At 42.4% G+C, this 24,914-nt stretch overlaps 1 protein-coding gene across 1 annotated transcript in view; it reads left to right on the top strand.

Moving 5' to 3' along the window:
• The window catches only part of ERG (ETS transcription factor ERG), a 248,054-nt gene that overhangs the window by 91,588 nt on the left and 131,552 nt on the right, over positions 1 to 24,914 (top strand). The window lies entirely within an intron of this gene.

The raw sequence follows: 24,914 nt of genomic DNA, 5'->3' as shown, positions 1-24,914 counted from the left end.
AAGGTTTGTTGGATAAGGTATGTCTTTTTGCCGATGACACAAAGGTATGTAATGGGGTTGATATCCCTGGAGGTGTCTGTAACATGGAAGATGATTTTGCATTGCTGGAAGATTGGTCAAAGCCGTGGCGACTGCAGTTTGCACACTTCTCAGGAGGGAAATTGTCCCATTCCTCTTTGCAGATCTCAACATCATTAAAGTTTTCAAGGTTGACGTTTGGTAACTTAAACCTCCAGCTCCCTCCACATATTTTCTATGGGATTAAGGTCTGGAGACTGGCTGGGCCACTCCAGGACTTTAATGTGCTTCTTCTCGAGCCACTCCTTTGTTTTATATTTTAAACTGATGCTTTTATATTATAAAGATACAATTTTTTATAAGCCTAGGTTCACATCTATGCTGGTGCGGGAATGCGTGTAATTCACAGAAAATGTGGTGCTTCAAAGAAAATGTTGCGGGGGTGCCATTAACTCTTAATGTCACCCCCACGCATTGAAGAACAAAGTTCTGTTTCCCGCATGCGGTAAAGCATGGTGCAAAAGCAATATGCAATTTCTGTGTGGTCGTGTATTTAAAAAGGTGCAGGCAAAGCAGCCCGGCTAGCGTTCCTGTACAAACGCAGCATGCAGAGCTGCATAGTAAATCAGGCCTAAATTGGGTTATTGACCTAAGATGACCTTGCACCCAAAATAGGTCAATGATGTCACAAGCGACTCTGCCGCTTTGTGTATGTACAGCTGCAGGGTTGGGAATCCCCTGCCAGCAGCTGATTGGCCCGGCACTGTTTCCTTCCAAGTTTGGACCAAACCCAAACTCATCTGTATTTATAAATAAGCATTTAATACATGACAAAGAATTCATAGAGCACTATGGATTTGCTAAAGAGACAAGACAGAAGTATCTGCCTACCTTGAGGCGTGCATTGTCTGAATGAAACCACAAAATGGGCCATTTACAGTAATTCAATGTGTAAATCTCAGCTTGAGCTGCTGACCTCTGTAAACAGAACTTTTACAACACATGGTAAAGCAAAAGTGAAAATCACATGAAAAAGGAGCTTAAAGTGTTACTAAAACCACAACAGTAAAATCAGTCTGTTTATGCAGTAAAGCATGCTTGTTATACTCACTGTGGAACCTAAGGGGTTAATCCTTTGCATTGTGTAAAAAGGCTGTTTGATTCTGTCTCTCTGATCCTCCCCTTCTTCCACTGTCCCCAATCTATCTGGTGATAGAACAGAGCCTTGGGGCAAACTGCACATGCACAGTTTGGTGTTTATTGCCAGAGACATGTTTTTTTTTTTCTTGGGAGGGTGCATGTGATCAGCACAGGTCCAATCAGTACTGTCCAGGCAGAGGGTCAGGGGGTCCTGCACCTTCATAGGACAATCAGAGGAGAATGAAAACTCCTCCTACAAATTTTAACCAGACACTGATAGAAGTCACAAGACTGCTATATACTGCTAATAAGAAAAGGTATTTAGCAGTTTATATTTACTAAAATAATTGCATTTCCATGTCTTGTGTACTGTGGGAGACCAGATATAGTGAATGCAGGGTCCTGGTTTTAGTAACACTTTAATGTATATCTAAAGCCAAGAACAATACAAAAAATAATAACTATTTTTGCAATCTGTGTCCTTTTGGGGAGATTTCCCTTTACTTCCTGTCCTGTAGACACATCAGGAAGGGAGAGGAAATTCCTCCAAGAAAATTCCTCTCGTAGACAATTGTCACTGGAACAAGTGTCCCCATTAGAAAACAGTTAAAATGGGGATTTTCAGAAAGAAAGAAAACATTTGAAATAGCTATACAGTTCAGTTAAAGCTGAACCAAAGACAGATATAAAAAAGCTCACCAGCCAGCCCAAAGTAAAAATACATCCTTACTTTAATGTTAAATACCGGGGTTATGGTAGCGCTAGCTGTTTTTTACTATGGCCGATTCTCTGTAAGATAAAAGTGGTCCAGTGGGAGGATTCGCTACAGGATCACTTTTAGAAGCAGTGGGAGCCCCCCTCCTGCCGATTCCCAGTCATTCCCAGGCTTACCTAACAGATCGGTAAAGCCTGGGAGCGATCCAATGCAGCCGTTAGCAGGGAATGGAGAAAAGTGAGGCCAAGATGGTCGCCACTCCTCTCTAGGCCCTTGCAGGACCAGAGCGATGCCTGGGCGTCACTTCCAGGTTCTTGGTCCATAGTAAAATTTTTTTTTTTTTAAAGTAAAAGAAAAGAAATAATAATAATTTTGCTTTTAAAGGTAAATGAAAGATCCCAGATCTCTCAATAAAGAAGACCTGTCATCCTTTTTTTTTTTTATTACAAGGGATGTTTACATTCCTTGTAATAGGAATAAAAGTGATCAAAAAATAAATTAATAAAGGGATAGTGTAAAATATAAAAAAAAAGGAAAGAGTAAAATAAGTAAGGAAAAAAGTGCCCCATCCCTCCATGCTCGTGCATAGAAGCGAAAGCATACGTAAGCCGCGCAAGCATATGTAAACAATGTTCAAAGCGAGAGCAATAATTCTAGAGCAAGACCTCCTCTGTAATTCTAAACAGGCAACCTGTAATTTTTTTGAAGTGTCGCCTATGGAGATTTTTGAGTACCGTAGTGTGTCGCCATTCCACGAGCGTGTTTAAAGCATGGCATGTTAGGTATCTATTTACTCGGCGTAACATCATCTTTTACAATATAAAGAAAATTGGGTTAAATATTGTGTTGTTTTTTTTTAACCCTTTCATGACTAAGCCTATTTTTGAAATTTGGTGTTTACAAGTTAAAATCTGTATTTTTTGCTAGAAAATTACTTAGAGTTCCCAAACATTATATATATTCTTTTAGCAGAGAATCTACAGAATAAAATGGAGATTGTTGCAATATTTTTTATCACACGGTATTTGTGCAGCGGTGTTTTAAACGCAAATTTTTGGAAAAGGGACACTTTCATGAATTTTAAAAAATCCAAACAGTAAAGTTACCCCAATTTTTTTGTATAATGTGAAAGATGATGTTACACCGAATAAATAGATACCAAACATGTCACCTTTTATAATTGCACGCACTCGTGGAATAGCGACAAACTACGGTACCTATGAATTTCCATAGGCGACGCCTTAAAATTTTTTTACGGTTACCAGGTTTGAGTTACAGAGGAGGTCTAGGGCTAGAATTATTGCTCTCGCTCTGACGATTGCGGCGATACCTCACATGTGTGGTTTGAACACTGTTTACATATGCGGGCGCGACTTCCGTATGCGTTTTCTTCGCTGCGCGAGCTCGCGGGGACAGGGGCACTTTAAAAAAAATTTTTTTTTTTTAATTTATTTTTTTACTTTATAAATTGTGTTTTAAAAAAAATTTTTTTTTTTTACTTTTATTACTGTCACAAGGAATGTAAACATCCCTTGTGACAGTAATAGGTGGTGACAGGTACTCTTTATGGAGGGATGGGGGGTCTAAAAGACCCCCCATCCTTCCTTTACACTTCAAAGTATTCAGATCGCCGAAAACGGCGATTCTGAATACTGTGTACTTTTTTAAATTCGGCGCCATTGGCAGCCGAGTAAACGGGAAGTGACGTCATGACGTCGCTTCTGCGTTTACAACAAGAAGGCTGGAACGAAGCCGCTCACAGCTTCGTTCCAGCCTGCCCCCAGCCACCGAAGGTACCCGAATGGACACCGGGCCTCCCGATCGCACGGGAGGCCCGGTAACAGCAGCGGGAGGCGGCGGGAGGGGGGGGATGTCCCCTCCCGCTCCTCCGGTATAACAACCGAGCGGCTTTTAGCCGCATCGGTTGTTATACACGGGTAGCCGATCGCCCGCTGTAAACAACGGTACCGGGATGATGCCTGCAGCTGTGGGCATCATCCCGGTATAACCCCGGAAAGCCAAGTACGCATATCTGCGTACGGTCGGCGGGAAGGGGTTAATCATTAAAGTGTATTTTTCACAAAAAAATAGCGTCTGAAAGACCGCTGCGCAAATGCTGTGTGACATAAAATGTTGCAACAACCGCCATTTTATTCTCTTGGGTCTCTGCTAAAAAAATATACATAATGTTTGGGGGTTCTAAGTAATTTTCTAGTAAGAAATACTAAATTAAACTTTTAAACAAAAAGTTCCAGAAAAGGCCTGGTCTTCATTAAAAAATAAATCAATAAAAGCAGTATAGGTTCCTGAATTTGACCTGGTATCAGCCTTTTGCAGTCCCTGTACAGCAGAGCTTAGGCTCGATTCACATCTATGCATGTTGCTTTTGAGTGTTTCTGCAGTGCTTTTTTGCTCTGCTTTCTGCGTTTTTGCAACTGTGTTTTTATCGGGATTTTACAGTGATTTGCATTTTGTGTGGGTTTTTTTTTTTTATTCACTGTATATAGCTGGTTGCTAAGGAGCAGGTCAGGAAGCCAGCCGCCGCATCCTTAGCAACCGATGAATCTTACCCACTGACAGCTGAATGTAAAAAAAAATTGCCGGCTAAAAAAATTCACGAAAAAACCATATAAGACCGAAGAGTCTGGTATGGATTTGGAGGGGACACCCCCATGCCAAAATGAAAAGAAAAATGGCATGCCCACCCCAGAGCACCTTGCCCCCATGTTCATGGAGACAAGGGTGTCTTCCCGACAACCCTGTCCAGTGGTTGTTGGGTCTGCGGGCGGGGGGGCTTATTGGAATCTGGAAGCCCCCTTTAACAAGTGGACCCCCATATCTCGGCCCTTCCCCCCAATGTGAATGGGTAGGGGTACATCGTACCCCTACCCATTCACAAAAAAGCTGTGAAATCTAAAGAAAAACCAAGAGCTGGTTTTTGACAAGTCCTTTAGTAATAAAATAGCTCAGAGCCGTCTTCTTCTAGAGCCGTCTTCTTCTTGTGCTGTCTTCTCCCACACCACTGCCTTCTTCCTCGCTGCCGGTAACCCGCTAAAAACAAAAAAGGCCGCTCTTGTCCTGAGGCTTCCTCCGGACAGAATGGTCTTCCTCCGTTGTGATGTCCCCCGCTGTCTGACATCTCTTATATAGCCATGGGGCGTGGCCACCTGATAACTCCACCCAGAGAGACCGCCCCTTATGACATCACAATGGGCTTCCTGACCTACTCATTAGCAACCAGCTATATACAAGGAAAGTAAAAAAAAAAACACAAAACCTAAAACGCTAATTGCAGCAAAATTGCGGTAAAATCATGGTAAAAAGGCAGTACTTGCGTTTTGGATGTGGGTCCATTGAAGTCTATTACATGCAAAATGCTGCATTTTGTGGGAAAAAAAGCCCTTGACGCTTTCCAAAAATGTAGAGGCACAAAAATGCATTGATGTGAACGTGTTTCACAGGAAATTAAATGCATTTCTGCAAAATGCAAAAAGCATCAAAAAATGCATTCGTGTGAATAGAGCCCAAGGCTGGATTCACACCTATGCATTTTTAGTGCTTTTTGCATTCTGCAGATTTACACTACAGTCCATTTAACATGGTTTCCTATGGAACACGTTCTGTGGAGCAAATCTGCAAAATGCAAAAAGCACTAAAAATGCATAGGTGTGAATGGAGCCTTAGGCTCCATTCACACTAGCGCGTTTTTTGATGCATTTTGCATTTTGCAGAAATGCACGGGAATTTTTTAACATGGGTTCCTATGGAACATGTTCACATCAATGCTTTTTTGTTTCTCTGCATTTTTGGAAAGGGTCAGGGACTTTTTTTCATGCAAAATGCAGCGTTTTGCATGTAATAGAATTCAATGGACAAGCATCAAAAACGCAAGTGCACCGTTTTTGCAGCGTTTTTGATGTGTTTTTGGTGCGTTTTTGATGCGTTTTTGCCTTTTTTTTTTTTTTTATTTTTTTTAAGACTGTAAAAAAAAAAAACTCTAAAAAAAAAAAACTCTAAAAAAAAAAACGCAAAACGAAAATTGCGGCAAAAACGCCGCAAAAACCCTGCAAAAACGCTGCTCAAAAATGTGGCAAGCATGAAAAAAAAACCTCCAAAAATGCTCAAAAGCAACATGCATAGGTGTGAATCGAGCCTTACTTACTCGATTCACACCTATGCATGTTGCTTTTGAGCGTTTTTGGAGGTTTGTTTTTAAGCAGCGTTTTTGCGGCGTTTTTGCCGCGTTTTTGCCACGATTTGCGTTTTGCGTTTTTTTTTATTATTTTTTTTTACAGTTTTTTTTTACAGTCTTAAAAAAAATGTAAAAAAAAATTAGAAAAAAAAAAAAAAAAAAAAAAACGGCAAAAACGCATCAAAAACGCACCAAAAATGCATAAAAAACGCTGCAAAAACGGTGCACTTGCATTTTTGATGCTTGTCCATTGAATTCTATTACATGCAAAACGCTGCATTTTGCATGAAAAAAAGTCCCTGACCCTTTCCAAAAATGCAGAGAAACAGAAAGGCATTGATGTGAACATGTTCCATAGGAACCCATGTTAAAAAATTCCCGTGCTTTTCTGCAAAATGCAAAATGCATCAAAAAACACGCTAGTGTGAATGGAGCAGAGAGATCATCAGTCTGCTGCTTCACCCTTTCTGTCCATTCTAAGGCTCGATTCACACCTATGCATGTTGCTTTTGAGCGTTTTTGGAGGTTTTTTTTCATGCTTGCCACGTTTTTGAGCCGCGTTTTTGCCGCGTTTTTGACGCGTTTTTGCCGCGATTTGCGTTTTGCGTTTTTTTTTTTTTTTTCATTTTTTTTTACAGTCTTACAAAAAAATTACAAAAAAATAAAAAAAAAAAAAAAAAAAAAAAAAAACGGCAAAAACGCACCAAAAACGCACCAAAAACGCTGCAAAAACGCTGCACTTGCGTTTTTGATGCTTGTCCATTGAAAACCATTACATGCAAAACGCTGCTTTTTGCATGAAAAAATGTCCCCGACCCTTTCCAAAAACGCAGAGATACAAAAAAGCATTGATGTGAACATGTTCCATAGGAACCCATGTTAAAAAATTCCCGTGCATTTCTGCAAAATGCAAAATGCATCAAAAAACGCGCTAGTGTGAATGGGGCCTAAGGCTCGATTCACACCTATGCATGTTGCTTTTGAGCATTTTTGGAGGTTTTTTTTTCATGCTTGGCACGTTTTTGAGCAGCGTTTTTGTAGCGTTTTTGCGGCGTTTTTGCCGCGATTTGCGTTTTGCGTTTTTTTTTTTTTTTTCATTTTTTTTTTACAGTCTTAAAAAAAAATTACAAAAAAAAAAAATAAAAAAATAAATAAAAAAAAAACGGCAAAAACGCACCAAAAACGCATCAAAAACGCTGCAAAAACGCTGCAAAAACGGTGCACTTGCGTTTTTGATGCTTGTCCATTGAAATCCATTGCATGCAAAACGCTGCTTTTTGCATGAAAAAAAGTCCCCGACCCTTTCCAAAAACGCAGAGATACAAAAAAGCATTGATGTGAACATGTTCCATAGGAACCCATGTTAAAAAATTCCCATGCATTTCTGCAAAATGCAAAATGCATCAAAAAACGCACTAGTGTGAATGGAGCCTTAGGCTGGATTCACACCTATGCATTTTTAGTGCTTTTTGCATTTTGCAGATCTGCACTACAGTCCATTTAACATGGTTTCCTATGGAACACGTTCTGTAGTGCAAATCTGCAAAATGCAAAAAGCACTAAAAATGCATAGGTGTGAATCCAGCCTAAGGCCTCCTTCACACCTATGCAGGTTGCAGTTTACATATTCCAGGTGTATTGTGCATTTTTCAATACACATTTTTGATCCATTGAAGTCTGTGTCCCTCACAGTGGCGGCTGGTGCTCAAAATTTTTGGGGGGGTGCAAAAAAATTTTGAAAAAAAATCAATTGCAGCCACTGTGCCATCAAACGCTGCCAGTGTGCCCATCAAATGCTGCCAGTGCCCTTCCCAGGACACCCCGCTCTCACCCCCCCCCGCAGATGGATCACGAGACACCCCGCAAACACCCCCCCCCGCACGCGAATGGACTGCAGAACACTCAAGCCTGCTCACACTCCCCCCCCCCCCCCCGTGCAGGAGGACCAGCGCTTACCTTGGTGAGGTGTCCTCTTCTCGAGAATCTCCACTCCAGTCAGCTTCCTCCTCTCTGTCCCACTTCCGCCGAAAGCGCTGAGCATCCAATAGGGACACCTGGCGCTTTGGCCAATCAGGAAACCGGTCTCACTGACCTGCCTCCAGATTGGTGGGGAGGCAATGTGGTGTGAAAATAGCGAATATTCATTCGCTATGGTCACACAATTGGGTGGGATCAGGGCGCACTCTCTGTGCCCTGAGCCCACCCTTTTTTGAAGCCTATTAGAGTCTCTGGCTCTAATCAGGTGCTTCAAAAAAAAAAAAAATACACACCCTCCTGCCCCTGCCATAGGAGTCCATGCGTCCGGCGTCCTGATAGGGAGGTGACAGCAGGGATAGCGGGGGGCGGCGCCCGTGCGCCCCCACAATGCACGGGCCGCCATTGGTCCCTGGCCCTTTCCATAAAATGTATAGATGTGAACGTGACCCATAGGAAACCATGTTAAATGGACTGTAGTGTGTTTCTGCAAAACTGAAAATGCAAAAAAAAATGCCTAGGTGTGAACCAGGCCTCACAGGGTGAGGGTGGGACCAGATTTGTAAGGGAAAGTGAAAATGCAGCAGAGAAAGATCAGTTTCCTTTCGCTGACAGATAGTGCTGTGCTGTGTGGCAGAACTGTGGTAATCTCAGGACTGGATGGACAGGCATACAAATCCTTAGGCAGCTCTCTTCTATGTATTTCATCTCTGTATTTGGCTGTTTCCCATGAATTCACATGTCGTGTTTGTCCTTTTGTAATTTCTCTGGTAGACTCTTTTTGGGAACCAGATCCATGAGACATATTAGTCCATTGAATTAACCCCTTCTCCCCTGACATCTAGTTTATGTATTCTTGGGAATGTATGAAGGAAGCGATAAGAAAACAATAGCGCGTTATCTCGCTGCACGACGTCCTGAGTGCAGATGACAGGAAGTGTCCTCTCATACACATCCTCTGCTCTGCTATTTAAATCTCACAGATAATGGTTGTTGGGCTCAGAGAACACAAGAATAGTCTCAGGCCTCATATTTGTCTGACTTTTATGTAACTGGAATCATTCCTCCATAATAACAACACATCTCAACACATCCACTGCAACGTTCTTCCCACCTTATTGCTGGACATTTAGCTTCTGACTGCAAATGTACACAGTGCTGGATGTGACTATTACTGCTGAATGTACGGCTACTGCAGTGTACATGACTAGTGAAGGCCATGGGCTTAAAGGAGCCTGAAGCTCCGCCTTTCTCAGCCGTTGTACCCCAAAGGAACCCCAACATCATTTTCAAGTCTCGAGGATACTTTACTAAATCCAGGCCTTCAGGGGTCAATGCCTATACTTTGATGGTCAGAAGAAATTAGGAAACCCTAATGCCGCGCACACACGAGCGGACTTTCCGGCAGACTTGGTCCGGCGGGCCGGACTCCGGCGGACAATCCGATTGTGTGTGGGCTCCAGCGGACTTTTTTCCCCAAAAGTTCGATGGACCTAGAAATAAAACATGTTTCAAATCTTTCCGATGGACTCGAGTCGGACGAAAAGTCCGCTCGTCTGTATGCTAGTCCGACGGTTAAAAACTGACGCTAGGGCAGCTATTGGCTACTGGCTATGAACTTCCTTTTTTTAGTCCGGTCGTACGTCATCACGTAAGAATCCGTCGGACTTGGTGTGATCGTGTGTAGGCAAGTCCATTGGTTCGGAAAGTCCATCGGACCAGTCCGGTCGAAAAGTCCACCCGTGTGCACCCGGCATTACATTGGTGGTCAGTAGAAAGAATACAACTCTTACATTGGTGGTTGGTAGAAAGTATGCAACCCTTACACTGGTGGTCAGTAGAAAGAATACAACCATTACATTGGTGATCAGTAGAAAGTATGTAACCGTTACATTGGTGGTCAGTAGAAAGATTTCAACCCATAAATCGGGGGCCAGTGAAAAGAAGGCAACTCTTACATTGGTAGTCAGTAGAAAGAATACAATCCTTACATTGGGGGTCAGTAAAAAGAATCCAACCATTACACTGGTGGTCAGTAGAAAGAATACAACTCTTACATTGGTAGTCAGTAGAAAGGATACAACTCTTACATTGGTGGTCAGTAGAAAGGATACAACTCTTACATTGGTAGTCAGTAGAAAGGATACAACTCTTACATTGGTGGTCAGTAGAAAATATGTAACCGTTACACTGGTAGTCCGTAGAAAGAATACAATCCTTACACTGAAATTATACAACCCTTACATTTGTGGTCAATAGAAAGATGGCAACCCATAAATCGGGGGTCAGTACAAAAGAATGCAACCCTTACATTGGTGGTCAGTAGAAAGTATACAATTCTTACAATGGGGGTCAGTAGAAAGTATACAATCCTTACATTGGTGGTCAGTAGAAAGTATACAATCCTTACAATGGGGGTCAGTAGAAAGTATACAATCCTTACAATGGGGGTCAGTAGAAAGTATACAATTCTTACAATGGGGGTCAGTAGAAAGTATACAATCCTTACAATGGGGGTCAGTAAAAATGATGCAACCATTACATTGGTGATCAGTAGACATGTGCACACTGAAATATTTTGTTTCAGAATTTCGATTTTGTCCGAAAAATAAATGTATTTAGTTACTCCCGAAATTCGTTTTTATTTATTTTGTTTCGTTAAAAAATGCATTCGTACAAAAATCGGAATTATTAAGGTCGAATCTGTCAATTGAAGGCTTATGGTGTCTGTCGGATATTCTAAGAAAATTAGACGAAGCAGCTAAACTGTACGACGCCGCGATCGTACATTTCCGGTCAAATGCTCCACCCACAAGCTATAGTAGCATTCTAATGTTGTTTGACTAGTATAAATTATAATTATTAATTATTATTACTAGTCAAACAACATTAGAATTCTTCTATAGCCTACGGGCGGAGCATTTGACCGTAAATGTACGCTTGCGGCGATTGTATGTTTTTAGCTGCTTTGTTGATTCTTCATGTCTCTATAATGTCGAATCTTTTCCCTCTATGTCGAATAATATTGGACTAATAGAGTTAGGTTAGGCACATTCAACCGCAGGTTCGATAGACACAGATCGCTATTGTCACCATCATGTCGAATCTTCTATCTATCTATATCGAACTGTTGTCGCAACTATACAAAAATATAATAGATACTAAAATAAAGCATTTTTTATTTTCAGATCTTTCCGATTTCGGATTCTGCGCGTTCGTTATCATTTGTTAAAACGAACACAAAAATCCCAGAAATTTGTACGAAAATGCATTCAGACAAAAACGAATGCACATATCTAGTGATCAGTAGAAAGAAGGCAACCCTTACATCGGTGGTCTGTAAAAATAAGGCAGATCTTACACTGGTGGTCAGTAAAAAGAATGCAGACCTTACATTGGTGGTCAGTAGAACCACTTAATTTATCCACTGCTATAGGTGCTCCAATTTGGAGACTCTCAAAACTATAGAGTTAGTACTGCAGTATACAGAGGAGCCATGGCGGGGCACTGCAGCTTTTACATATATTTGAAAATATGTGCAACTAAAACCTCTGTTTTAACATGAACTGATAAACAGGGCTGATTTGGTTTTGCTGCAGGCTAGCTGGTAAGTGTGCTGGGAAATTCTGTTGGTAATCAGTAGAATGAGTGCAAGCCTTACATTGGTGGTCAGTAGAATGAATGCAACCCTTACATTGGTAGTCATGAATGCAACACTTATGCCCCGTACACACTGTCGGATTTTCCGACGGAAAATGTCCGATTGGAGCGTGTTGTGGGAAATTCCGACCGTGTGTAGGCTCCATCACACATTTTCCATCTGATTTTCCGACACACAAAGTTTGAGAGCAGGCTATAAAATTTTCCGACAACAAAATCCGTTGTCGGAAATTCCGATCGTGTGTACACAAATCCGACGGACTAAGTGCCACGCATGCTCAGAATAAATAAAGAGATGAAAGCTATTGACCACTGCCCCGTTTCTAGTCCCGACGTACGTGTTTTACGTCACCGCGTTCAGAATGATCGGATTTTCCGACAACTTTGTGTGACCGTGTGTATGCAAGACAAGTTTGAGCCAACATCCGTCGGAAAAAATCCTAGGATTTTGTTGTCGGAATGTCCGAACAAAGTCCAACCGTGTGTACGGGGCATAACATTGGTGATCAGTAGAATGATAAGTAGAATGAATGCACCCTTACATTGGTAATAAGTAGAATGAATACAACCCTTACATTGGTGACCAGAGATTATTGGTGTCATGCAGATGACTCTGCCAAGTTTTGTTGGTTCAAGTACTATGAACTTTAGAGTTTCATGGAACCCTGGTTGACGGTGGCTTCTGTAGCCAGAACAAAATTCTCCCTTTAAGATTATATTGTAAGTGCATATCATGTATTTTATTTATTTATTTTTTAAATAATAAAATGTTATACTTACCTGCTCTGTGCGGTGAGTTTGCACAGAGCAGCCCTGAAGCCTCCTCCTCTGGGGTCCCCCAAGGTCACTCCTGGCTCCACCTCTTCTGTGACTGCCCTCATAGGAAGACACTTTCTATGGAGGGCACTCGTGTGGGCTCGATGCTGTGCTGCCTTCAGCACAAAGATGGTATCACATTGATTGTATCTCCCTTGTGCTGATTTTTGTTTTAATAAAATACGTCTTTTCTTCATTCTTTGTTTTATCTCAGTGTTGCTGATTGTACAATATTGGGGGAAGTGGGTAGACCAGCTTTTACTGCTTGTCACAGACACAAACAGAGATCATCTCCTTACATTCATTTAGCTTGATTTTGGTGCTCGGTTATTCTAGGATTCAGCAAAAGCTAAAAAGGTTCTGAGGGCACTTATAGGTTTGATTCCCTTTGTTCAGCAGCTTACATTAGATAATCAAAGCAAACTGTGGAATAAAATAAATAAATACCGTATTTATCGGCAAATAACACACACCGGCGTATAACATGCACCCCAAGTTTAGGAGGGCATTTTAAGGAAAAAAAACTTTTAGGAGGGAAGTTTAAGGAAAAAAAACTTACATTTAAATGCCCATCAATGCAGCCTCATCAGTGTTCATCTGCAGCCTTGTCCATCATTGCAGAATGATCAGTGTCCATTTGCAGCTTGCCCATTGCTGTTTGCAGCCTTGCTAAGTGCCATTTTCAGCCTTGCCCATTGTCATATGCAGCCCTGCCCAGTGCAGCCTTGCCTATTGTCATAAGCAGCCTTGCCCATTGTCATATGCAGCCTTGCCCAGTGCAGTCTTGCCCAATGCAGCCTTGCCCAGTGCAGTCTTGCCCAGTGCAGCCTTGCCCAATGCAGCCTTGCCCAGTGCAGTCTTGCCCAATGCAGCCTTGCCCAGTGCAGCCTTGCCCAGTGCAGCCTTGCCCAATGCAGCCTTGCCCAGTGCAGCCTTGCCCAATGCAGCCTTGCCCAGTGCAGCCTTGCCCAATGCAGCCTTGCCCAGTGCAGTCTTGCCCAATGCAGCCTTGCCCAGTGCAGCCTTGCCCAATGCAGCCTTGCCCAATGCCGTGTGCTGTTTGCGCCATTTAAATCCGCTGCCGAGATAGACAGAGCCTGTGTACTCGGCTCGTCACGCCGTCCCGCCTCCCTGCTGAGGATAAGAAGCGAGCGCTTCCGAAAAAGACCGAGCCGAGTATACTGTGTACTCAGCTCGGCTCCGCTCGCAGTCCTGCCCAGTCCTGCCATTGGACGGAGTGTTATGTCCATCAAAGGAGCTGGGCGGAACTGCGAGCGGCAGTCCTGCGGTCCTTTTCGGCAGCACTCGCTCCTCATCCTCTCAGAGACAGCAGGGAGGCGGGACGGCGGGACTGCGGGACTGCGAGTGGGGGCGCTCGTTTTTTTCTGGCGGCGCTCGTTTTTTTTCGTGACGCTCGCTCTTTTTTGGCACACAGACAGTGGGGATCGGCGTATAACACGCACCCACGATTTTCCCCTGATTTTAAGGGGAAAAAAGTGCGTGTTATACGCCGATAAATACCGTAAATACATGGAATGAAGGAATTTGGAATAAAGGGAATTATACCTGTGAGTGTCCTTAGAACCTTTTCTCTTGAACTTTTTTCAATGCTGCTGATTTCCTACAGCCTCTTTGTAGCCCCTTGCTGTCTATATGAACCCCGATGATGGGTACAAGTCATTTTTGATGGTGTGATTTCTAATGTTGGCAATAGTGGACAATGTCTCTGTAATGTTGCTGAAATGGCCACTTTTTTCCAACAAGGTGGTAGGCTTTTAAGTAAACCAGTTGGTTTGCGGGGGTAGGGGTCTCCAAACTTTCTAAACAAAGGGTCAGTTTACTGTCCTTCAGACTTTAGAGGGGCCGGACTGTGGCCAATCGGAGAAAATAATGCCCCCGCATCAGTGGGAGTAGACAATGTCTCAGGCTTGGTGGTCAGTGGGAGTAAAAAACTACATAGCGTTGTCAGTAGGAGGAGGACTAGTGCCCCATCATTGGTATTAGTCAGGGGAAAAGTGCCCCATTGTTGGTGTCAGTGAAAGGAATAGTGCCCATCCTTGGTGTCAGTGGAAAGAAAAATGCTCCATCATTGGTGTGGGTAGAAGGAATAGTGCCCAATTTTTGGTATCGGTTAAAGGAATATTGCTCCATCATTGGTGTCAGTGGAGGAATAATGCTCCATTGGTGGTGTCAGTGCAAAAAATTATGCTCTGTTGTTGGTGTCAGTGGAGGAATAAATGCTCCATCGTTGGTGTCAGTGGAGGAATAATGCTCCATCATTGGTGTCAGTGGAAAAATTGATGCTCTGCTGTTGGGGTCAGTGGATAAATAATGCTCCATTGTTAGTGGAGGAATAATTCTCCATCATTGGTGTCTGTGGAAGGAATAGTGCCACATTGTTGATGTTAGTGGAAGGAATAGTTCCCCATTGTTGGTGTCAGTAGGAAGAAATGTGCTCCACTGTTGGTATCAGTGGAAGGAAAGGTGCCTCATGGTTGGTGTCAGTGAGGTGAATAGTCTCATATCAGTAGGAGGAACAGTGCCTGAAGGTCCAGATAAAGGCAAGCAAAGGGCCGCAATTTTGAGAAACTGCATAGGCAATGTACAGATTTACATTTAGTTGATTTTTTTAAAAAAGAATTTTAGGGGTTTAGTTACAAAAAATTTGCTTTGCATATGTCTCATCATTGACGCAAATCTAAGGAATAATGTCTATAATACTGTATGTGTGTAATGCCTGTTTCTGTTTGTTGTCTTTCCCTGGGCAAATGTAACATTCCCTAATATTAGATCCTCTGAGAAAAATAGCCTTGAAAACATTCAACCATAAGAGTTAAAGAACAGTCACCAACAGAGAAAATAGCCTAACACTATAGGCTAAGAACATTCCACCAAAAGAGGAAATAATGAGGAGACCTCTGCACTGTGTACACAGTCTATGGAGATTCCTGTGCGAGCGTCATAACAAATAGGTGTTCAGCCGAGCAAATCTACAGCTGCAGTGTGACTGAAATATTTAGCAGAGGTATTACTACAACTGACACTGCTCAGGTTCTCCTGGGCTCAGGTATCATGTGATGTGATTAGCAAGACTGCTCAGATAAGCTTGGTTAGGCTAATTGCATTAATTTGTCTTTTGTTTACAGTCAATGAAACCTGACCTATAGAATTGAGTAGACCGGTGGTCCTCAACATCTGCAGTCTGGATGTGACGCCTTGTTTGCATTTGTCCAGCCCTTGGGGCACTATTCCTTCTGATGACACCAATGATGGGACACAATTCCTTCCACTGACACCAGTGAAGGAGCACTAGCCCTACCAATAACACCAACAATGGAGCATTATTGCTTCTCCTAATGATACTAAAGATGGGGCACTATTCCTCCTGTTGACACCATCAATGGGGCACTCTTCCTCTCACTGACACTATTGATTTTGGACTATTATGCCCACTGATGCAATGAAAGAGCACTAGCCCTACCACTGACACAATGATGGGGCATTATTATATCTCCCATTGACACCAAAGATGGGACACTTTTCCTCCCACTGACACCAATGATGCTGCACTATTTTTCATGGATTATTCTTCCCACTGACATCGACAATCGGGCACTATTCCTTCTACCAATACCAACCATGGGTGATTATACCTGCTTCTACTGAGTACAGGCACTGGGTAATTTTTTTACTCCAACCGATCACCAACCCTGATGCATTCTTTTACTCCTAGTGAACACCAAGCCAGAGGAATAGCTTACTCCCACTGACCACCAAGCCAGAGGAACAGCTTACTCCCACTGACCACCAAGCTTACTCCCACTGACCACCAAGCCAGAGGAATAGCTTACTCCCACTGATCCCCAAGCCAGAGGAATAGCTTACTCCCACTGACCACCAAGCTTACTCCCACTGACCACCAAGCCAGAGGAATAGCTTACTCCCACTGACCACCAAGCTTACTCCCACTGATCACCAAGCCAGAGGAATAGCTTACTCCCACTGACCACCAAGCCAGAGGAATAGCTTACTCCCACTGATCACCAAGCCAGAGGAATAGCTTACTCCCACTGATCACCAAGCCAGAGGAATAGCTTACTCCCACTGACCATCAAGCCAGAGGAATAGCTTACTCCCACTAATCACCAAGCAAGAGGAATAGCTTACTCCCACTGACCACCAAGCTTACTCCCACTGAACACCAGGCCAGAGGAATAGCTTACTTCCACTGAACACCAGGCCACAGGAATAGCTTACTCCCACTGACCACCAAGCTTACTTCCATTGACCACTAAGTTAGAGGAATAGCTTACTCCAACTGACCTCTGATACTGGAGCATTTTCTACACCCACTATCCATATTCAGGCCTCCCTATATTCCAAAGATTGTTAAACTAGCCCTTTTGTTTGGAAAGTTTAGAGACTCCTGACATAGACAGAGAGGTACAATGAGGCTTTGTTCAGACTTTTGCACTAAAAACCTCAGGTCAAAATAGTGATCCTGTGGTTTCGTTATGGAGATAAGGTGGCCAAGAAGGATGCCTACCACTCTGCTAAATGTAAAGCATGTCCATACTGCTGCAAACAGGAATTTAGAAGCACACTGCAAGACGAATTTCAGCACCAGTGTTCAGTAATGAAATGCTCTGTTGTCACACCTGGGCAGGAAGTTATAATGGTTTTGAAATATTTTCTTTTTTATTATGGCCATGACGAAAAAAAGTCACTTTTATATATCCATGTAAGTGTGAAATATCGCATACAAATACAGTATGTAATACAATTTTAACGTTCAAACAGTATGTGGAGAATCAGGATCAGATTCCAATAATTTTTATTGAAGAAGTTTAGACAAGACAATAAGGTACAAATTTGTACAGGTGAATGTCAAGCAATGGTGTCACATTGGGAGATAACAAAACCACCTCATCCTAATCATACAATATCTAACTGATATTAAAGTGATAGTCCTCAACCAACTGTGCACTGAGGGGTAGGATGATGGCGTGCAGAAAGCACGGGAAGCAATGGTTGGGGCCATCCACATGCGGTAGGTAATATAGGGGTCATAGTCTCACAAAGTATAATGCAGATCTACTATGCGTATACTGTTCTTAAAAGGCTATGAAAACAGGTTCTACAAAACGGAACAAAATTTCCAGTACCAAACAAAAGAACTCCATGCTTCCATACTTAAGCTAGGCTAGAAAGAACCCCAAAGCCTATGTATAAGCATTCATGGGAAATTTGCAGTGGCCGCTGGTGTTTTCTGTTTTTTTTTTGTTGGGGGGGCGCGACAAACAATTGACCCAACGCAACCCCCCCATCTTCGGTCAGTCGGCCAGTCGGGTCACGGCGGCACCCAACCCCCCCCCCCGGTCGATCATTCAGTAGTCGGGGCTCTACTTTGGTGGCGGCTTCTCTACGGGCTGCGGACTGCCATTTCCTTGCTTCCCCTGCATCTCCTCCCTCCTCCTCCTGGGTCCGGTGACAGGTCTCAGGACCCACTTCCTGATTGGCCGGGATGGAGAATCAGTGTTACATTAGAAAATATTCATTCGCTATTGTCACACAGCTGGGTAGGCTTCTGCGCCCCAAGCCCACCCTTTTTTGAACTATATTAGAGCCTCTGGCTCTAATCACGTGCTTAAAAAAAAAAACCCAAATGCAATCCATGTGTCTGACGCCCTGCATATAGATCAGGGGGCCAGACGCATGAATAAGGGGGTGGCTCCCGTGCACCCCTTCTTTTTTGGTCTGCTCCAGGCAACCTGTTGATGAGTGAGTTGTTTGCTGCATTCCTCCCCCCCCTTGCCGAAAGTACCCCTCCATGTTCAGCCTATCATGGAGTTGGAAGACCCTGAATGCTGAAGGAGGAAAGCTCCCAGCAAGCTGACATCTGTTTGGCGGGCGTCGCCATCTTGAATTCATCTCCTCATTTGGCGTCCTTGATGTTCAACTGCCTACTGGATGGGTTATTGTGCAGCCCAGCTCGAGGGGTCCGCTCCAGGTCTCCTGTTCTATGCCTTACTGATCCACCACTGTATAGTGAGCTGGGTCCAGCGCTCCTGGTAAGGGTACCTTTTTCTTCCTTTGTCCTTTCTATGGTGAAAGCACCCCCGGGTGTACATCTACCACAGAATATACCCACCCCACAGACTGTTTGATATATGTTGAAGTTGCCTCTTCACTACATCCCTCTTATCATCACCATTCTTGGGACTCATACATTGTTATTGTGTTTAAGACCCATCATGGGATCTTTTATGTTTTATGCTATATTGCTTGTTTGCTCTTATTAGTCACCACATTTATTGCTTATTGCACTTATATTGTTTTGCATTCTATTTGTTATATATCATTAACACTTGTGACACTTCATAGCCGGGGGTTCTGAGATGTTTGGGTAACTTGCTCAATAGGTAAGAAAATATTGCCGTCTTAACATTTTTGACGGACATTCAACCTGGTCTCCGAGTTAACCAAATTAAATACCATTTGACCTTCAGGCAGGACCCCCTAATATGGAACACCTAGGTTTATTTTCACGTGGGGTATGCTTATCTCCTTTGCTGAAAAACAAGCCTGTTGTTTACAGAGCTCAATAGCGCAAGTTCTAGTTTACACACACACAACTAAAAAAGGCAGTGGAGTGATTCCATCCCTGTTGCTTCCTCTTCCTTCAGTCCGTGTCTGAAGGTAAACTGGTGTTCTCTCTCTTTTGACAACCCATAGTTTTCATGTAGAGATTTAAAAAAAAAACACAAAGACCTGTTAAAAAAAAGGGTTGAATAAGTACAGGTGTTGAGGCTATTCACTTAGAAAAGGCAATGTATACTTTGCAAATGTAATGCATACATTACTTTTAAAAAAGTTGGTAAAGAAGCCGAACCTGTGCTTAGAATACCAAAAAAAATTAATAACTTGCTGCTCTCTCAATTGTGCTCTTAAGTTATCACCCTGTCACAAAGCTTTCCATGGAGTCTACAAGTGGCTATTTCAGCATACATTACGCAGGCTCGGTCTACTGTTGTCACCATCAGGAAACTCACCCTAAAAAATACCACTCGGTCATTGCCGGAGAGCATCTACTTTAGGGGTTAAAGACCAGCTAAGCTTTTAGTTTTAACCACTTGCCAACCGTATATGGCAGCAAGGTGGCACTGCTGCACCGGATCACGTACCTAGTATGTGATCTGACACTTCCGGATAAGGGGCACGCAGGCGCACCACCGGCCTCCGCTCCCGCTGTGATTATACACAACGGGAGCTGATCTGCTGGCACTGCAGACTCGATGTCCGCCGGCACCCGCTGATCATTCGGTACAGAGGCACAACAGCAGTCTGCCTATGTAAACAAGCCGTTATGTTACTAGGGAAGGCATGGATCCTGTGTTCCTGCAAAGCGTGGACGAGGATCCATGTCTTCCCTAGTAAAAGCAGCACACACACTGTTCACTGGCTAGGCACACAGTTAACCCTTTGATCGCTCCTGATGTTAACCCCTTCCCATCCAGTGTCATTAGGTACAGTAACAGTGCATATTTTTAACACTGATCACTGTATTAGTGTCACTGGTTCCCAAAACGTGTCAGTTAGTGTCCGATTTGTCTGTTGCAATATCGCAATCCCGCTATAAGTCGCTGTTCGCTGCCGTTACTAGTAAAAAAAATAAATAAATCCAAATTCCATAAAGATATCCCCTAGTTTGTAGATGCTATAACGTTTGCGCAAAGCAATCAATATACGCTTTGGTATTTTTTGTTTTTACCAAAAATATGTAGCAGGATACATATTGGCCTAAATTGATGAAGAAATTTGAGCTTTTTTCAATTTTTTTATTGGATATGTTTTATAGCAGAAAAAATTGTCGGTATTTTTTGTTTATAACAGAAAAAATAAAAACCGCAGAGTTTAAAAATAAAAACCACCAAAAGATTTGAGGGGAAAAAAGGACATACATTTTATTTGTGTACAGCGTTGCATGACCGTGCAATTGTCAGTTAAAGTAACGCAGTGCAAAAAATGGCCTGGTCAGAAGGGGGGGGAGTCTTCCGGAGTTTGATATGAAAGGGTTCCCCCATGGTTTTTTTTGAGCAGCAATGTAGTAAAAGCCTTGAATCATTTGGATCAATAAAATGCTTTATTATCAAAAAAAGTATTCAATGTCATGTTCCATTAAAATATGAGCTCTGGTTAACGAATCAGTACAGTACTGGACAGAGTACAATATGAATTGTTACATTACAAATTGTCAGCTATAATAAAAGTCTTCCGGGGATCAAGTGATTAAACAGCGAAATATTTCTATATGCATCAAAACAATATAGGTGCAAACTCTTATGCCCCGTACACACGAGTGGAATTTCTGTCAGAAAAATCTTGGATGGTTTTTCCGACGGAATTCCGCTCAAGCTTACCTTGCATACACACGGTCACACAAAAGTTCTCGGAACTTTCGACCGTGAAGAACGCAGTGATGTACAACACTACGACGAGCCGAGAAAATTAAGTTCAATGCTTCCGAGCATGCGTCGAATTGTTTCCGAGCATGCGTCGGAATTTTGCGTGTCGGAATTGCCACAGACGATCGGAATTTTTGAGCGGAAATTTTTCCGTCAGAAAAATAGAGGACCTGCTCTCAATCTTTTGCTGGCGGAAATTCCACCAGCAAAAGTCCGATGGAGCATACACACAGTCGGAATTTACGACCAAAAGCTCACATTGGACTTTTGCTGGCAGAATTTCCGCTCATGTGTACGGGGCATTACAGTTTGCTTTCTTTAGAAAGCAGCCACAGCTCAAATAGAAAAGCCTGTCCCCTGCCAGCACACTGTAGAATGATCCTCTGTGTTGAAGCAGTGGTCTCTCTGCAGTGGTTCAACGGCAAACCCCCTGCTGATCCAGAGCTAGATCTCTCCAATCAGCAGTGAGAATGAGCCTTGCTGATTGCAGAGCTATAGATATGACTCAGCAGGATAAAGGATAGGTAAGTGTTAGGGTCAGCTAACAGTTACTGGTTGGTAGTTGTGAGGGCTCACCGTCCTTTTTCACTTGTTTTCAGTGGCAACCAATATTACTGAACATTCTTACTGGCAAAGAGTATTACTCCCACAGCTGTACTTGTACTGTACCTAAACATTACTGTTATTGTTATACACATTACATAATATTACTACTACTATTGCATGTATTATTGGATATTTATGCTACTTCTGTATATGGGATTGGACTTGAGGTCTACTCCTGTTGTGTGCATCACCGCCATGTATGTATATTACTCAGGCACATATTAATAAGCATTACTAATATGCTATTCTTATTACTGGGATTAACTATTATACATCAGACTGGAGCAGGAATTCCTAACCTGGGGTCCATGGATGGGTTTCAGGGGGTTAGACTGGGTCAGATAGAAAATCACATTTACTATACAGCCCCCCACCCTCATCCTTGTCCCAATCAATGGTTTTCCATTGAAAGAAATTAAAGAAAACGCACCCTGCCACTGCCTGTAGAGCAGATCACTAAGCAATCATCTCCTGACTCTTTGCCGTTTAAATTTGTATCATCGCGGGGGTCCAACTCTTTCATCAGATTCTGAAAGGGATTTGTGACTCAAAAAAGGTTAACCACTGGCCTAGAACTTGACCTTTGCTACTAGCATACATATTGGCATGCTATACTGTGCATAATAGTGGAGAAAGTTTGAGAATCCTTTATTTTTCCTTTAAAAAAAAGAAAAAAAATTAAATATATACTATATATATATATATATATATATATATATATATATATAATATTTATGGTCGTGGCCCTATGACCGAGACAGATATGGATCAGATAAACACGCGACAAGACTTACAACATAAATAGACCTGAAGTGTGCCTTGGTGGTCTGGTTGGTATGCCAAGGAAAGAGGGCATACCCAAGATAAGTAATGGATGATTGTGGAGAGAAATGTGCTGAGAAGTGCCCTGAAAAAGGTGAATGGGAGGGAGGGTATCATGCACCGGAACCAACAAATACCACATTGAGTGGTTTGCTTAAATACCCTTCGGGCTCCTCCCATAAATTCAGGCCACCATACTGGCCTTCTTAGTGTGTATATATATATATATATATATATATATATATATATATATATACAACATACAAGGCCAGCCACAACATCGCCCCCAGCTACATCACCAACCTCATCTGCAGATATCGCCCAAATCATCTTCTCCGCTCCTCCCAGGACCTCCTGCACTGTAGTTGCCTTGTTATCTCCTCCCATATGCTCGCCTCCAGGACTTCTCCAGAGCCTCTACCATCCTCTGGAACTCCCTGCCCCAATATGTCCAGTCAGCCCCTACCCGGTCCACCTTTAGGCGATCTCTGAAAACTCACTTATTCAGGGAAGCCTACCCCACCTCCACCTAAGAACTGTACCCGAGTCACCTCTATCAGATCATCCCCACAGCTATTACCTTTTAGAACCACCTCCCAGGCCCTTTAGATTGTAAGCTCCATGAGCGGGGCCCTCCTCCTAGTCCTTCTGTATTGAACTGTATTGTAGTTGTACTGTCCCCCTTCTACATTGTAAAGCGTTGCGTAAACTGTTGGCGCTATATAAATCCTATATAATAAATATATATATATATATATATATATATATATATATATATATATATATTTATATTTATATATATACAATTGTGCTCATAAGTTGACATACCCTGGCAGAATTTATGATTTCTTGGACATTTTTCAGAGAATATGAATGATAACACAAAAACTTTTCTTTCACTCATGGTTAGTGTTTGGCTGAAGTCATTTATTATCAATCAACTGTGTTTACTCTTTTTAAATCATAATGGCAACAGAAACTACCCAAATGACCCTGATCAAAAGTTTACATACCCCAGGTCATAATACTGCGTATTGCCCCCTTTAACATCAATGACAGCTTGAAGTCTTCTGTGGTATTTGTGGATGAGGCTCTTTATCTTCTCAGATGGTAAAGCTGCCCATTCCTCTTGGCAAAAAGCCTCCAGTTCCTGTAAATTCTTGGGCTGTCTTACATGAACTGCACGTTTTGAGATCTCCCCAGAGTGGCTCAATGATATTTAGGTCAGGAGACTGAGATGGCCACTCCAGAACCTTCACTTTTTTCTGCTTTAGCTAATGACAGGTCGACTTGGCCTTGTGTTTTGGATCATTGTCATGTTGGAATGTCCAAGTACTTCCCATGCACAGCTTCCTGGCTGATGAATGCAAATGTTCCTCCAGTATTTTTTGATAACATTCATCTTGCCATCAATTTTGACCAAATTTCCTGTGCCTTTGTAGTTCATACATCCCCAAAACATCGGAGATCCACCTTCGTGTTTCACAGTAGGAATGGTGTACCTTTCATGATTGGCCTTGTTGACTCCAAATAAAGTATTTATGGTTGTGGCCAAAAAGCTCAATTTTGGTCTCATCACTCCAAATGACTTTGTGCCAGAAGGTTTGAGGCTTGTCTCTGTGCTGTTTGGCGTATTGTAAGTGGGATACTTTGTGGAATTTGCACAGTAATGGCTTTCTTCTGGTGACTCGACAATGCAGCCCATCTTTCTTCAAGTGCCTCCTTATTGTGCATCTTGAAACAGCCACACCACATGTTTTCAGAGAGTCCTGAATTTCACCTGAAGTTATTTGTGGGCATTTCTTTGCATCCCAAACTATTTTCCTGGCAGTTGTGGCTGAAATTTTACTTGGTCTACCTGACCGTGGTTTGGTTTCAACAGAACCACTACATTTCCACTTCTTGATTAGAGTTTGAACACTGCTGATTGGCATTCTCAATTCCTTGGATATCTTTTTATATCCCTTTCCTGTTTTATACAGTTCAATTACCTTTTCCCGCAGATCCTTTGACAATTCTTTTGCCTTCCCCATGACTCATAATAAAGATACGTCAGTGCAGCACTGGATGAAAGATGCAAGGGTCTGTCAGGAGTCCAGAAACCCATTGACCTTTTATACACACACACTAATTACAAGCAAACAGATCACAGGTGAGGATGGTTACCTTTAATAGTCATTCAAACCCCTTTATGTCCACTTGTGTGCATGTTATCAGCCCAAAATCACCAGGGTATGTAAACTTTTGATCAGGGTCATTTTGGTAGTTTCTGTTATCATTATGATTTAAAAAGCCTAACGTAGTTGATTGATAATAAATGGCTTCAGCCAAACACTAACCATGAGTGAAAGAAATGTTTTTGTGTTATCATTCATATTCTCTGAAAAATGGCCAATAAATCATAAATTCTGCCAGGGTATGTAAACTTATGAGCACAACTGTGTGTGTGTGTGTGTATATATATATATATATATATATATATATATATATATATATATACACATAC

Source organism: Aquarana catesbeiana, linkage group LG02, assembly GCF_042186555.1.
Source record: "Aquarana catesbeiana isolate 2022-GZ linkage group LG02, ASM4218655v1, whole genome shotgun sequence".
NCBI lineage: Eukaryota > Metazoa > Chordata > Amphibia > Anura > Ranidae > Aquarana > Aquarana catesbeiana.
This window is presented reverse-complemented; position numbering and strand designations above follow the sequence as displayed.